Here is a 16,405-nt window from a genome sequence, read left to right as displayed (position 1 = left end):
ATGAGGTACATGGGAAGATAAGCTTACCTTTGAACATCCTTGAGAAGTGAGCTAGATAGTGATATACGAAATGAACTTATATTTTCATGTAGGATTCACGTTAGAGTTTGTTTTGAAGGATGGATACAATGTCTTAAATGAATCAACTTTGTACATAAGTGATCAAATTCAAAGACCAACAAGATAGCTGTGGTATTGGTAGCAGCCTATTGAAATACTTGAAATAGGCATTTAATTAGGAGCAAAAGGGCTTCTTCCTATGAAGAAGAATGGTCATTGTAGCATGTAGCCAAATATGGTCAGAAATGGATCCAAACAGGAAATGATCCTAGTGGAAGTTCAATCCCAAATGAAATGAACAATACATACAGGAGGTTTAATGTTCTTGCCCTCTTATGACAGTAGTTGTTTGTTTTTAACAATTGTCATATAGGTGAAAATGATCGTAGTGGAAGTTCAATCCAAGATAGTAGAAGTGGAAAGGTAATTAAGGATTAGGCTATCAACACTTGGCAAATATAATCCACGCCAATTCTTACCCACTTCTTGTTTTACACCAACATGGAGTAAAGAGAATAGGTGAACTTCAACTTGCAGTGAGGGTTACTACACACTCACAACATTTCACAGTTAATCAAATTGACCATTTATGGAGCTTGAGAACAAGCAAACCTAACTTCTTTCGCTTGATGTCGTTTTTCTTCGGTTTGATCACATTTGGGAGATGGTTCAATGATGTTTGTCATTGGAAGAATCACATTACAACAATATTAGTTCACATCCTCTTTTTGATACTTGTGTAGTATTAGAGAATAAGGAGGAAGATAATAATGCAGTTGCTTGACATACAAGTAACTGTGTTTAGTTCATTTTAGTTAAGTTTACTTGATTTACAAGTAACTGATTTTGTATGATAATAAGTGTGATTAGCATGTTGATTAGTGTAACAGCCCGGTGGGCCCTTCGCAAGGCAAGGCACTTCACCCCCCGCACTGCACTGTTACTCACAAGCTTAATCACTAGCCCCCTCACCATACTAGTGTTTTTGCCTCCCGTGGGAATCAAACCTAGTACCTGGGGATAAGTACTACTTCAATGCATTCTCACTACCAATTGAGCTAGCGCCTTTTTATTGTAACAGCCCGATGGGCCCCTCGCAAGGCAAGGCACTGCACACCCCGCACTGCACTGTTACTCACAAGCTTAATCACTAGCTCCCTCACCATACTAGTGTTTTTGCCTCCCGTGGGAATCGAACCTAGTACCTGGGGATAAGTACTACTTCAATGCATTCCCACTACCAATTGAGCTAGCGCCTTTTTATTGTAACAGCCCGGTGGGCCCCTCGCAAGGCAAGGCACTGCACCCCCCGCACTGCACTGTTACTCACAAGCTTAATCACTAGCCCCCTCACCATACTAGTGTTTTTGCCTCCCGTGGGAATCGAACCTAGTACCTGGGGATAAGTACTACTTCAATGCATTCCCACTACCAATTGAGCGGGAATGCATTGAAGTAGTACTTATCCCCAGGTACTAGGTTCGATTCCCACGGGAGGCAAAAACACTATCAGGGGGATAGTGATTAAGCTTGTGAGTAACAGTGCAGCGCAGGGGGTGCAGTGCCTTGCGAGGGGCCCACCTGGGCTGTTACAATAAAAAGGCGCCTTTTTATTGTAACAGCCCGGTGGGCCCCTCGCAAGGCAAGACACTGCACCCCCCCGCACTGCACTGTTACTCACAAGCTTAATCACTAGCCCCCTCACCATACTAGTGTTTTTTCCTCCCGTGGGAATCGAACCTAGTACCTGGGGATAAGTACTACTTCAATGTATTCCCACTACCAATTGAGCTAATAGCTCAATTGGTAGTGGGAATGCATTGAAGTAGTACTTATCCCCAGGTACTAGGTTCGATTCCCACGGGAGGCAAAAACACTAGTATGGTGAGGGGGCTAGTGATTAAGCTTGTGAGTAACAGTGCAGTGCGGGGGGTGCAGTGCCTTGCCTTGCGAGGGGACCACCGGGCTGTTACAATTAGGAGTTGTGTAACACTATATATACTCCTTGTACATGTTGATTCAACTATGAGAAATGAGAATTATTCATTTTGCACATTTCATAACATGGTATCTAGAGCCTTTTCTCTCTCTCTCTCTCTCTCTCTCATCTTCATGAAGAAAGTTTGTTACAAAGTTAGTTACAACAACTTTTCTTCATCTTCTTCAACCTTTCGCCATTGATTTTCTGCAACTTTCTCTGCAATTTCTTCGATTCCTTCTTGAATCCTTGCTATTTCTCTGCATTTTCTTGTCTTGATTTCGTCTCGTCTCATTTCAATCATGCCTCGTCAAAATCAACTGGATACTGAATCTGTGTTCTATGTACATCCAAGCGAAGGTCTGAATTCTATTCTTGTTACTCCTCTCTTGGATGGATCCAATTATATCTCATGGAGTCGTTCCATGATTCGAGCTTTTGGCGCAAAAAACAAATTGAAATTCGTTGACGGTTCCATGGAAGTTCCTGATGAAGATGATTTGAACCGTAGTGCCTGGGAACGATGCAATCATCTTATACAGTCATGGATTATCAACTCTGTTTCACCGCAAATTGCTCAGACTTTGGTTTTTCATGAATCCGCCATTGATGCGTGGTTAGATCTTAAGGATCGTTTTGCAAAAGCTGATAGGATACGAATTGATACACTTCGTTCCAATATCAATAGCTTGAAGCAAGGCACAAAATCCATTTTAGGGTACTTCACAGAGATGTGTATTATATGGGATGAGCTGAATTCTCATAGGCCTATGCCTCATTGTACTTGTCCTCATCCCTGTCGTTGTGCTGTTATGAGGGAAGCACGCAATTACAGAGAAGAAGATCAAATCATTCAGTTTCTTACTAGATTGAATGATAAATTTGGAGTTATTAAAACTCAAGTTCTCATGATAGATCCTCTTCCAACTATCAACAGAGTTTATGCCTTGGTGATTCAGGAAGAAAGCAACAATAATTCAATAGCTTCAAGGGTTGATGAATCTATTTCTTTGATAAATGCCTCTGATTCTCGTAGCAAATCAGATTATTCATCTGGCAGAGGCAGAGGGAGCGGTCATTCATCTAGTTTAAGGCCTCCACGCCAGTGCACCTTTTGTGGAAGAGAAATCATACTGTTGATTATTGTTATGTCAAACATGGATATCCATATTTCCAGAAGCAAGCTCCTTCTATCAATGCTTCAGGCAGTTTTGAAACAAATGAAGCACCATCAGGAAGTTGCAATGAAGCATCTTCATCCAATGCCAATATCTCACAAGAGAAGTATGATCATCTTGTAAGCTTGCTTCAGCAAGTGAATTTGTTTCCTTCATCATCCACACCCTCTGCTAGTGCCAATCAAATAAGCTCTTCTCCCTTGTCAGGTATATCATCCATATTCTCTTGTTCTATTTCTGCCAAGTCTGATATATGGATTTTAGATTCAGGAGCCAATGAACATATCACTTCCTCTGCACATTGGTTTACATCTTATCACAAAATTGATCCTAAACCTGTTAATTTGCCTAATGGAACCTCAGTTTTAGTTCAATATGCTGGCACTATCCATTTTTCACCTCAATTTTACCTTGAAAATGTCTTGTATTCATCATCATTTACTATGAATCTGATTTCTATTTCTAAAATATGTGAGTCTTTGAATTGTTATGCCAACTTTCATGACAAAAGGTGTTTCGTAGGAGATCTTCACTCCCAGAAGATGATTGGTTTGGGTGAACAGCTTGAAGGGTTATATAGATTAGATTTAGATTCCTTCAATAAGCCTTTGTGCAATAGTTTGTCTGTTAATCACATTTCCACCCATACAAATTTAACCATACCTTCATCTGCATTGTGGCACTTTAGATTAGGGCATGTTTCTCCAAAAAGACTCATAATTCATATGTCTTAATTGTATCCCACTCTTACTTTTGATCACAATGCCACATGTGATATATGTCATTTTGCCAAACAAAAGAAATTGTCTTTTCCATCTAGTGTATCTGTTGCTTCCAGCAAATTTGAACTCTTGCATTTTGATATTTGGGGTCCCATTTCTACTCCTTCTGTTCATAATCATAGATATTTCCTTACTATTCTTGATGATTTTAGTAGATATGTTTGGATTGTTCTATTAAAATCCAAGTCTGAAGTTTCTCAACATGTTAAGAACTTCATTTCTCTCATTGAAAACCAATTTCATATAACTCCCAAAGCCATCAGGTCACATAATGGACCTGAATTTTTACTTCATTCCTTTTATGCCTCTAAAGGCATCATACATCATAGGTCCTGTGTTGAAACCCCCCAACAAAATGGTAGAGTTGATAGAAAACATCAACACATCCTCAATGTAGGAAAAGCTCTTTTATATCAATCTAAACTACTTGCTCCATATTGGTCCTATGCCCTATTACATGCGACCTTTATCATCAACAGAGTCACCTCTCCTACTCTCCACAACAAAATCACCATACCAACTACTTCATGATAAACTTCCTGATATTGACTCATTCAAAGTTTTTGGTTCTTTATGCTATTCATCTATCCTTCAAGCACAAAGATCCAAACTGTTAGCTAGAGCTAGAAAATCTGTCTTTTTAGGTTACTCTGTTGGTTTCAAAGGTTCAGTTCTCTTAGATATTCACTCAAGGGAGATACATATATCCAGACATGTTCAATTTCATGAACATATTTTACCTTATCCAGCCAACCCTTTGTCCATAACCACTACATGGACCTATTTTTCATCTGATACTTGCACTTCAAGTAATTCTACACCAATTGTTTCCCCAACTCCTCCCCCACCTATTATTGATCCAGACCCACCCCATGATGACCCTACACCACCTACCACTCCTATTTCCCCACCTAATCTCAGAAAATCTTCCAGAACTATCCACCCTCCATCTCATTTACAAGACTATATCTGCAATAATGCTTCTGGTTCACTTCATACTTTGCCTGTCAATGTTAAATATTCCATTTCTGATTCCTTATCTTATACTAATGTGTATCCTTCTCATTGTGCTTTTTCTCTATCCATTGATTCACATATTGAGCCAACCACGTATGATGAAGCAAGCAAGCACATTTGTTGGCAGCAAGCAATGCAAGCTGAGCTTATAGCTCTTGAAAATACTGGCACTTGGAAACTGGTGGATTTACCACCACACATCAAACCTATAGGATGTAGGTGGATATACAAGATCAAACATCATGCAGATGGTACCATTGAGAGATACAAAGTGTAACACCCATACTAAATGTATCTAGAAAATTTAGCATGTGTGTTATATTTAGTACTGGATACATTAAAATTTACAACATAAATACATCGAATGAATATTTTATACAACAATTTGCGTTCGTGCAATCAACAATATAGTACATATCCTCTATAGATAGGAAATACATCCTTGAAATCCATAACATCCTGCGGGGAAACGTACGCGCACTTGCTGAAATATCCATCCGGCTTCGAGCCTGCAATGCCTACCTGTTTATCTGAAACAAATAAGGATTGGGATGAGACATAATGTCTCAGTGAGTTCTACCTAATCCTAGGCTATAGGTAATGTAACACCCCATTTTCTCAACATAAAAATTTCTTAAACAAAAATCAGAGTAATTCAACATAACGGAATGTCACATTCTTTTCTAAAAAAAAAAAAAAATCATAAACGGAATAAATAAGTATTCATCCTTCAAAATCCAACAACTTAATTATTTTCAACTTCGCGGCGGAATAGTTCAACAACCTAAATAATCTTTGGCACAAGGGCCTCAACATAAAATCTCATAATATCTTAGTTCAACAATAATTCTTAAAAGTTTCATAAGGTAATACATAAGGAACAGAAAGCAATAATAAAATCCCATCCCATTTTGTATCAGAGCACCTAAGACACACTTGTGAGGAGTCCACTCACGACCGCAACTAAACTTGGTCACCTGCAAGTTACCCATACGAAGGGCAACATTTTCAAGCAGAAGGGGTGAGATTTCTCAAACAACAATATTAAGCATATAATTCATCAATTAAATTTAACAACTTAAACATTATTAACATATCATAAAATAATCATGTCAAGTCATAACATCATAATAGACAACTTCATAATAACACATCGTAAACAACTTCATAATCATTTATCATTACAACTTCATAATCGACTTCACAATCTAATCTTAACAACTTGACGACTTCGAGTCGACTATGCAACTTCAACTTCTTAAATCATCTTGACAAATGCAAATGCATGTGGTACCAATACAGAGCATTAAGCCCCCAACATATTTGAGCGTAAAAAGGCTCCAGAGCATCAAGCCCCCAACATAATTGAGCAAAAGCTCCAGGGCATCAAGCCCTCAACGTAATTGAGCAATGGCTCCAGGGCATCAAGCCCTCAACTTGAATGAGTATGCATGGACTCAACATCTTACAACTTGAAACATCGTGAATATCACATACGACTCCAACAACTTGGAAAACATCTTACAACTTTACAACTTAGACCGACACTTACAACTTTATGATATTAACAGTCAACAACAGCAGAACAGCAACGTAAGGCAGCATATAAACAGTTCATATGCATCATCATTAAAGAATGACCCACATCAACTTAATAATCAAAAATAATCACATAGTGCATATATATCCATATCACATTACTAACAACATTAGTCATCTTAATTCATGCTCTCTGGTCAGCTTATAATATTCTAAACAACTTTCATTTCCTACCCCAAGGTCATCTCAAGACTACACGTGCGAAAAGATGGCAAGGGAACAATTTTGGGCAACTAAAAACACTAACTCGCGAGGCGAGTTCAATTGCTCGCGAGGGCGAGCAAAACATGCTCTCTGGAACTCTCAAGATTGCTTGCTCACTGTGGCGAGCGACTTTACTCGCGGTGGCGAGCGGCCTGGTCTTGCTCGCGGTGGCGAGCGATGAATGTCAGCTCAGGCAGAATGCAGATTTTCACGAAAATTCACCTAATCACATGGTTCTAACCTCAAAACTACTTCCAATTATCACCCTATGGATTATCTAAGGTCTGTACACAATTTCTACTTCAATCTAACAACTTTTCATCGTTTAATCATCAAATCTCTCTCAAACCCTAATTCTTATTTCTCACAAAATTCAACCTACAACATGTTAAACCTAATCATCAGAATCATAGACTTAATAATATTGAAAGTTAGTCTCACCCTTACCTTAATAGATGAAAATCGCAGCTCTCTCTCTTGCTTCTCCTCTTCTCTTGACTTTTCTCCCTTTTTCACCAAAAACTGATCGTACGTTTTATGTCTTTCTAACCTAACTTCTCTTATTTATAACCCCTCATCTAATTTATCTTATTTCTTCTTTCTACCACCAACTTTCTAAATTGACAAAACAACCCCACAACTTAATATTTATTTTATTTTCCAATCTTATTTTATTAAATAATAAAATAAGTTACAACATCTCATAAAATCTCTAAAAATCATATATCTCACATAAATCTTATAAATCACATTAAATCACATATAAATCGCATAAATCTCACGAATCACATAAAGCATATAAATATATGCTAAAACGCATTAAAATAATTAAATAATTGAAACGGGCGTTACAGGTAACCTCGGGGGAAACCTACGGTCACCACGTGTCTACAATACAACCTGGCAGTTGATTATACGTGTGTGGTCATGCTTTCCTAGACGGTCATGCACACTAGATCCGTCGTAGGTTCATCTTACTTGTCATAGGTCTTTACTAACATCATACGTGTCATGGCGGTTTAAGGGAACCTAATATCGCTATGCCAAGATTCTCTAAACGCATCGAGGCCTAAACATAACATATTCATGACACGGTCCTAAACTAGACGATCGGGGAATCCTAAATCGTCAATGGTATAACATTCATAACTTATTCATGGATAAAATCATATCATAATCATAATCATCTCATACATAGTCATATTCATTCATTCATTAGGTTAGCGTTGAACAAACAATCATTATATTGATTCATTTTACGGAGAGCCCTGGGTGGAGTAACCCCAAGAACAATCCCATACATACCGATGAAAACCAAGCTAAGGCACATCGGACTCCCTCAGTGACGTGCGGGCCCCCCTTGCAGAGCTTATCCTGTTCTCACGACACCTACGTCTTGCTTACTCAGTGAAATGCGGGCCCCCTTGCAGAGCTTATCCCGTTCCCATTCGAGAACCCCTTGAGATCCCAACCTTGTGTGGACCACAAGAGACATGACACCTACATTATTCATTTTAGTGATAGTCTTAATCATTCATGTAAGGTTAAACCTATACATGCATACTCATATACCTCGGATCCGGGATCGATCCGATTAGCGGTAAACTACATACTTAGTCATTCATGTTCATACTTTTCCATAGTGGAGAGATTAACTTAACAACCCACGGCTTATCATGCGTGCATAATCATTCTTAATCGTGTGCGAAGAGAATATACTTCACGTCTTAACTTACATAGGATTCTAGCTTAACATTCTAGTTCTCGACAAACTATGTCGAGACTCTACATTCATACCCATTCTTAGTTCATTGCTACCCCATCATGCTTAAGATTCTCTAATTCAATCCTTGATCATATGTTAATTTAGCCATGATTTTCATTTCAAGAATCATTCGATGTTATGTGCATTGCATCGATGTTGTTTTGGGGTTATAAAATTGTAAAACGATGAAAGAAAGGCTTCAGATTGAACCACCGGCCCTAAAAGGAGCAAACAAGCCAAACAAAAGTTGGTCTAGGCAGAGGGAGTCGCTATTAGCGACCTGCATTTTCTGGGGAATTTTGCTATTAGCAAAATATTTCGCTAATAGCGAGTTTCTTCGGGTCTGTGGTGCAAATTTTGCAATTTTGACCCAAAACTCGTCCAATTCGATCCTGCAATGCACCGTAAACATCCAGCAACATATAGAGACATTTTTAAACATATTTCATAGCAATTTAACATATAATCAACAAGAATCACTTTGGGGGTATAAAAGTTCATCAAAACTAAACTAACATAAATTATGTTTTCCTTGCCAATTTAAGCACATAATCCCAAAGGTAGGTTCTATCTAAGAACTCACCTTAACATAATCTTTCAATATCTTCAAGTTCCTAGCTCTCCCAAGACCAAACCCTAGTCCAAGAATCCAAGTTCAATCCACTCTCTTTGTTGTTTCTTGTCCTTGAAGCTTCCATGATTCATGCTTGATCACCAATTTCATGTATTGGAAAGCTTTGATGGCTTAAAGAGGGAAGGATGGGGGCGGTCCTAGAGAGAGAAAGAGAAGTGAAGAATGAAGGACGAGAAGAGAAGAGAAGAGAAGTGAAGGAGGATAGAATTTCTCTTCTCAAAAACCTAGAGAGAGAAAGAGAAGTGAAGAATGAAGAATTTGTGCCCAAATAGGATTTTATACTACTTGCGTGCAAATACCCAAAATGCCCTTCGTCTTAATCGTGTTTAGCCTGACACTGATACTTAAACCCAAGTCTGACTGACATCGTTTAATAAATATTCTCTGTCATACTCGCTTCCCATGAGCATTGGTCCTCTGACACGTTCTTAATCTGATAACTCATCTCGCGTAAAACTGACATTGCATAATAATATCTTCCGTCGCACTTAACATTCTTCATCACTTAACCTCTGATACATCCGATGGGTAAAATTCTTATTGCTGAAGAGCGGGATTTTACACAAAGCAAGATTGGTTACCAAAGGCTATAACCAAGTTGAGGGACTGGACTATTTTGATACCTACTCACCAGTTGCTAAACTCACTACAGTCAGAACTGTTATTGCTTTGTCAGCTATAAACAACTGGCACATCCATCAGCTTGATGTGAACAATGCATTTCTCCATGGAGACTTACAGGAAGATGTTTATATGACTGTTCCTCAAGGTGTTATTACTTCTAAACCAAATCAAGTTTGTAAACTGCAGAAATCTCTCTATGGTCTCAAGCAGCCAAGCAGGAAGTGGTATGAGAAACTCACTTCATTACTTCTTGCCCATCAATATACACAATCAACATCTGATCATTCCTTGTTGATCAAGAAATCTGCTACTACCTTCACAGTAATGTTAGTGTATGTTGATGATGTGATAATTGCTGGTAACTCATTGCTTGAATGTCAACACATCAAATCCATCTTACATACTGCATTCAAAATTAAAGATCTTGGGCAATTAAAATACTTTCTTGGTTTGGAGGTGGCACACTCTTCCAAAGGCATCTCATTGTGTCAGAGAAAATATTGTCTTGACCTTCTCACTGATACAGGTCACTTGGCTTGCAAACCTGTATCTACACCATCTGAACCCTCATGTAAGCTTCATCAAGTTAATAGTGCACCTTACAGTGATGTCCCTTCCTACAGAAGATTGATTGGTATGCTGATATATCTCACCAACACCAGACCAGAGCTTCCCAACTGCTCAATCAATTTCTCTCTTCCCCAACTGAGAAACATTTTGCTATAGCTACTAGAGCTTCTTCTCTATGTCTCTCAGGGTTTTCAGATGCTGACTGGGAAGGGTGCATAGATTCCAGAAGATCAATCTCTTGTCAATGCTTCTTTCTTGGCAGCTCTCTCATTTCATGGAGGACTAAGAAGCAATTGACTATTTCCAGATCCTCATCAGAAGCTGAGTATAGAGCTTTGGGTGCAACAACATGTGAACTTCAGTGGCTTTTGTATTTGCTCAAAGAACTTCATGTTTCACTCATTAAACCACATGTGCTTTATTGTGATAATCAGAGTGCCTTACATATAGCTGCCAATCCTGTTTTTCATGAAAGGACAAAGCATCTTGAGATTGACTGTCACTTCGTTAGGGAAAAATTGCAAGCAGGATCCATGAAGTTGCTACCAGTTTCCTCCAAAGATCAATTGGCAGATTTCTTCACCAAACCACTTCTTCCTCAACCATTTCACATTTTACTATCCAAGCTGGGAATGTTTGACATTTACCATGTCCCAGCTTGTGGGGGACTATTAGAGAATAAGGAGAAAGATAATAATGCAGTTGCTTGACATACAAGTAACTGTGTTTAGTTCATTTTAGTTAAGTTTACTTGATTTACCAGTAACTGATTTTGTATGATAATAAGTGTGATTAGCATGTTGATTAGGAGTTGTGTAACACTATATATCCTTGTACATGTTGATTCAACTACGAGAAATGAAAATTATTCATTTTGCACATTTCATAACATGTAGTATCCTGAATTGATACTACCAACTTTTTTTTCTCTACAAGTTCTTCATTGGCTTATGGAACTATTTGTTTTATCCTCGAAAATCACTTTACATCGAGACGAAACTCTCATGGGCTGAATATGTTCATCCTGATGAACTTGATAAAGTGTTTGACACATTTCCAACATCAAGATCACATGATATGGTGAGAATGAGGTATGATAGGATTTGAACGGTTGCATACTTGCAGTAGGATTCAAACTACCGAGGTTTACGTGACTTAATGTTTGCAGACTAAACTCTTAGAGATGTGGTTTTGGTGACAAGTTTGTATGATTTAAAACATACTAGGTTTAGGAACAAACTACCTTCTGTACCAAGTAATTTCTTCAAGAAGCTCCCTTCTAGAACAGAAAGCTTACTGTAAATTTGTTTTACACAGTTTTATTTATTTGTGTGTTGCAATTGCATACACATATTAACAATTTTCAATTTATTCATTTCCTGCTTTTATCTTCTTGCAAATTACGACTTTAATGGAAATTTATAATGTACTAACTAGCAAAAAATTTCTCTTTTCACCATCTTTGCCCCTCAAATGCTCTATCAAATCATTGCAGGGTATATTCAAACCGTGAAGCACCCATGTGAGGGGTACAATTCAATACAATTTCAACTACTCCTAAAGATGAGTCTTACAACAATATCTTTTAAATCAATTATAATTCAATCATAGAAGCAGCTGCAGCAGCATCCAATCCACATAATAAGACTTTTCTTGCTCAAACCCGTCTTATTCTATTTTTGATTTGTGCTATGAATTTGACCTCTCAACTCATGTTGTTTCTGATTCTCATCCCCCAGCTCATTCTGCTTCTGATTCTGAGCATTGTGCTCCATTCCCAACTCATGCTGCATTGAAATATTACCACACTTAGCACCAAACTCCACCCTCAGCTTTCCATTACTTGTCATTTTGAAATTACATCCCAACCTTCCCATTCTTTCCTGTCCTTTGATGATTGCAGTTTCCATCATGTACTTTTCAGAAACAGGTACATCTTATGGAACAATATATGCCTTCAATTTCCCTTGAGATTCATCCAAGCTTATTGGCATTGTATCTTTCTCTATACTCTTCAACAAATCTTCCACTTCAGGATCCAAATACTTTACATTACTTGAGCTTGAAGCTTCCTCTACAAAACAATTTTGGCATTTCAACAGAATAACAATATTTCTCACCCTCTCCCAGAAGGTTTCTTTCCCATTCCAACTTCTCCAAACAAGTGGATCTCCATCTTGTAACTCAACGCTTCCCCAATAGCGACGACTTGGAGCTGAGACTTCATGTTCGGCTCCTTTCCAAAACAAGCTCTCTCTAGTTCCTCTCGGTTTCTCTTGACACATCTCTTCATTGTGTACATCCTCTCTATGTGCTTTCACTCTTATTTTTTTTTTCTGCTTCTGAGGTAGAAGGGTCTGAGAGGATTCCAATTGTTCTACTAAATCTGTACAAAGAAGACACTCACATTCCTCTAGTAAAATTGGTATACTCATATTAATATACAATGCCTCATGGCCTTTTTCCTTCACATGTTGTGCTTTTATTGTCAATAAATCTACAACCAATTGGCCTGCACTTTGAACTTGTGCATCACAAATTAGATTCGCCTCACTCCTCATCAACATCTCCAAAATATGTCTCACATACCACACATGTTCTGCGTGTTCTTGTATTAAACTTGTCCCAATGACACAGGCTGAATGAGGTTCCCCTTTGACATCAGCCATAACATACCTGCACCAACCCAATAGTTCATCTGCAATAGAGGCACATTGTTATGATTTAAAATTATTTAAATAATGGCCAAATGTTTCTACTAGATCAAGATTTTGTATATGTCTCATTTTCTGCTTTGGAGATGATTTTGGAACCAGAAGTGATGATGGCACTGTCATATAGTCTGTTGAATAAGGGAAACTGAAGCGGATATCATTGGTGTTTGTTTTCTGTTTGTACACATGAATTCCAAATGATTAATAATCAAATGTGATTCACATTGAACCTGGATGGTCTTTCAATCATGTCCAAGACATGCATCAAGACTTTTCCACTCTTCATCGTTGATCAAAGTCCTGAGGTCACACATTAATACATGATGTTTCCCGACACTGCAGTAACAGAAATCTTTGCGACATATTTCTTGGCCTTCTATATACAAATGGAGATCGATGATGTAGGACTTATCTGACATCAATTTAGGTAAGAATCTCGAGTTTAATAAAGTGTTCATCTTTATCTCATCACTCTCTTTGACTTCACCGAACTCGAATGCTAATGCAACGATTGGGAAGTACCGACGAGCCCAAAAAATTGGATTATTTTCAATGCAAGCATAATCAAACCAATTTGGAATTTCTGTTTTTGGCATCACTACTTGTATTTTATCCTTCTCTTCACAAACCTGTGATTTTAAAAAGGTAGCATCCCCAAAATCAGTATTAGAATATAAAATATTCATTGTATAATTTATTAATATATTGTATATTAGTTAGAGATAATTGAGGCACAAGTTAAATTATTTCCAAGGTAGACACAATATCTAGATGTAGATCTTCGCGTATCTGGGCACCCGCCCCAATCAGCATCTGCATAACTGATGAGGGTATCAACTGGGGAAGGAAAGAGGTGTAGTCCATGATGAATGATACCCTTAATGTACCTAATAATTCGCTTCAAGGCAGTCATATGTTGCGTGCGAGGATCATGCATAAATAGACACACTTGTTGGACGGCATATGCGATATCAGGTCGTGTGAAAGTTAAATATTGCAATGCACCTGCAAGACTCCAAAATTTAGATGGATTATGATAAGGGTTACCTGAGAGACCACTGAGTTTTGCTTTAGTGTCTACAGGGCTAGAGACCGGTTTACAATATGACATGGAAGCTCTCTCAATTATCTCTTCGACATATTTATGTTGAGAGAAAAAGAGACCACCTGAATGTATAGTAACTGAGATACCAAGAAAATAACTAATAGGGCCTAAATCTTTCATGGGAAATTCACAACTAAGGTGAGACATGATGTAATGACGAAGAGTATCGGATGAAGCAATAAGGATGATGTCATCAACATATAAGAGAATGTATGCTATGTCATTACCATTGTTATAGATGAATAAGGAATGATCACATGCACTATGTGAGAAGCCCAATGTCGCAAAACATTTAGTGAAGCATTGGTACCATGCTCGAGGGGCTTGTTTAAGGCCATATAGTGACTTCGTTAGTAGACAAACATAATCAGGATGGTGAGTATCACGAAATCCGGGAGGTTGATGCATATAAACAGTTTCATTAATGTTACCATGTAAGAATGCATTCTTGACATCCAATTGATGTATACACCATGATTTTGAAATAGCGATACTGAGGACTGTTTGTATAGTTGCTGGTTTTACCACCGGATTAAAAGTGTCTCCATAATCTACACCAATTTGTTGATTTTAACCATTTCCAACTAGGCGAGCTTTGTATCTTTCAAAGGAACCATCTGATTTTTTCTTATGCCTAAAAATCCACAAACTACGAATAACATTAGCATTAGCTGGACGTGGTACTAAATCCCACGTCTTATTTTCAATAAGAGTATCATATTCCTCTTTCATAGCCATTTTCCAGTTATGATCTTGTAATGCATTTATAGGGTTAGTTGGCAAGGGAGAAATGATGGGTGAAGTAGAAGTGTGGAGATTAAAAAGTTGTTGTGGTTTGAAAATGCCATGTTGAGCTCGGGTGGTGATTTGAGGAGATAATGAAGGATTGGCTAGAGACGAAGTAGGTGTGGGGATAGTAGGAGAGGATGTGGTGTTAGAGATAGGGGTTGGTGGATGATTTGTGTTGTTGATGGTATTGTTAGGCATTGAATATGATGGGGGTGAGGGAGGTAGGGGGGAGGCCGAGGGGATGGGTGGTGGAGTAGTGTTGATTTGTGGTGTGTTAGGTGTAACAGTTGGTTGTATTGATTGATGAGTGGTCGAGGTAGGTAACACGTGATAAGGAAAATGATAATTGCTTGGATCCAAAAATTCATAGCATGAGGAGGCGGGTGCAAGTGAAGAGGAGAATGGAAAGACAGTTTCATCAAAAGTAACGTGTCTAGAAATTATTATTTTGCGACTAGACAATTCAAGACACTTATATCCTCTATGATTGGAGGGATAACCTAAGAAGACACATGGTGTTGACCTTGGTTGGAGTTTATTTCTATTGGTGGAAGGGGAATAGGAAGGACGTTTTTGGTAAAGAATTGTAGTTGGTGTTTGAAGAGCTAATTGTTTGGTTGGAAAAATATTTAACAAATAAATAGCCATATGAAGAGCATGATGCCAAAAAGAAGGTGGTAGGGAAGCATGTGCAAGAAGAGTACAGATAATATTGTTAATAGTATGAATTTTTCTTTCGGCTTTTCCATTTTGAAGTGAGATGTGAGGACAAGAAAACAGGAAGCTCATTCCATTTTGTTTACAGAAGTATTGTCATATTCTTTTCCATTATCACATTGAAAACATTTTAAATCTCTTTCAAATTGTGTTTTAATGTGATTGCGAAAATGAAGAAAAATGGAATAAACTTGGGATTTGTGTGCAATAGGAAAAGTCCATAAAAAATTTGTAAAATCATCTAGAAATAAAATATAGTAACGATGACCACCAGAACTAAGAGTTGGTGATGTCCAAAGATCACTATGCACAATATCAAACGGTAATAAAGTGTGAGACAAAGATTCATAAAATGGCATTTTTATTTGTTTTCCAAATTGACAAGACTGACAAACGGAATTGTGCTGAGACTTCTTACAAAAAATAAAATTATTTCTATGAAGAGAATTTAAAATAGATGCTCCCGAATGTCCTAAACGATTATGCCATAAATTATTATTGGATAAAGCAATGAAAGAAGAGGGTGTTGAGAGTTGAGTCGGAGGTCTGGTAGTAAGGGGATATAGGTCACCCGAGCTATCACATCTCATTAGGGGCATTCCTGTCTGAAAATCATTCAAAAAAAATGGTATCAGAAAGCTGCGGTATTGATCTCTAATCCTAGTGTCG

General features: G+C 38.0%; 2 pseudogenes; one reads left to right on the top strand and one right to left on the bottom strand.

Annotated features, from left to right (window-relative positions):
• Positions 1–11,713, top strand: LOC146927032 (FT-interacting protein 1-like; annotated as a pseudogene).
• A 635-nt stretch (positions 11,714–12,348) lies between these two features.
• On the bottom strand, positions 12,349–14,638 carry LOC146927031 (uncharacterized; annotated as a pseudogene).
• Positions 14,639–16,405: the final 1,767 nt, after the last annotated feature.

Source organism: Medicago sativa, chromosome 4 (assembly GCF_051527215.1).
Source record: "Medicago sativa cultivar Bolivia chromosome 4, Bolivia_mono, whole genome shotgun sequence".
NCBI classification, from domain to species: Eukaryota; Viridiplantae; Streptophyta; class Magnoliopsida; order Fabales; family Fabaceae; genus Medicago; species Medicago sativa.
This window is presented reverse-complemented; position numbering and strand designations above follow the sequence as displayed.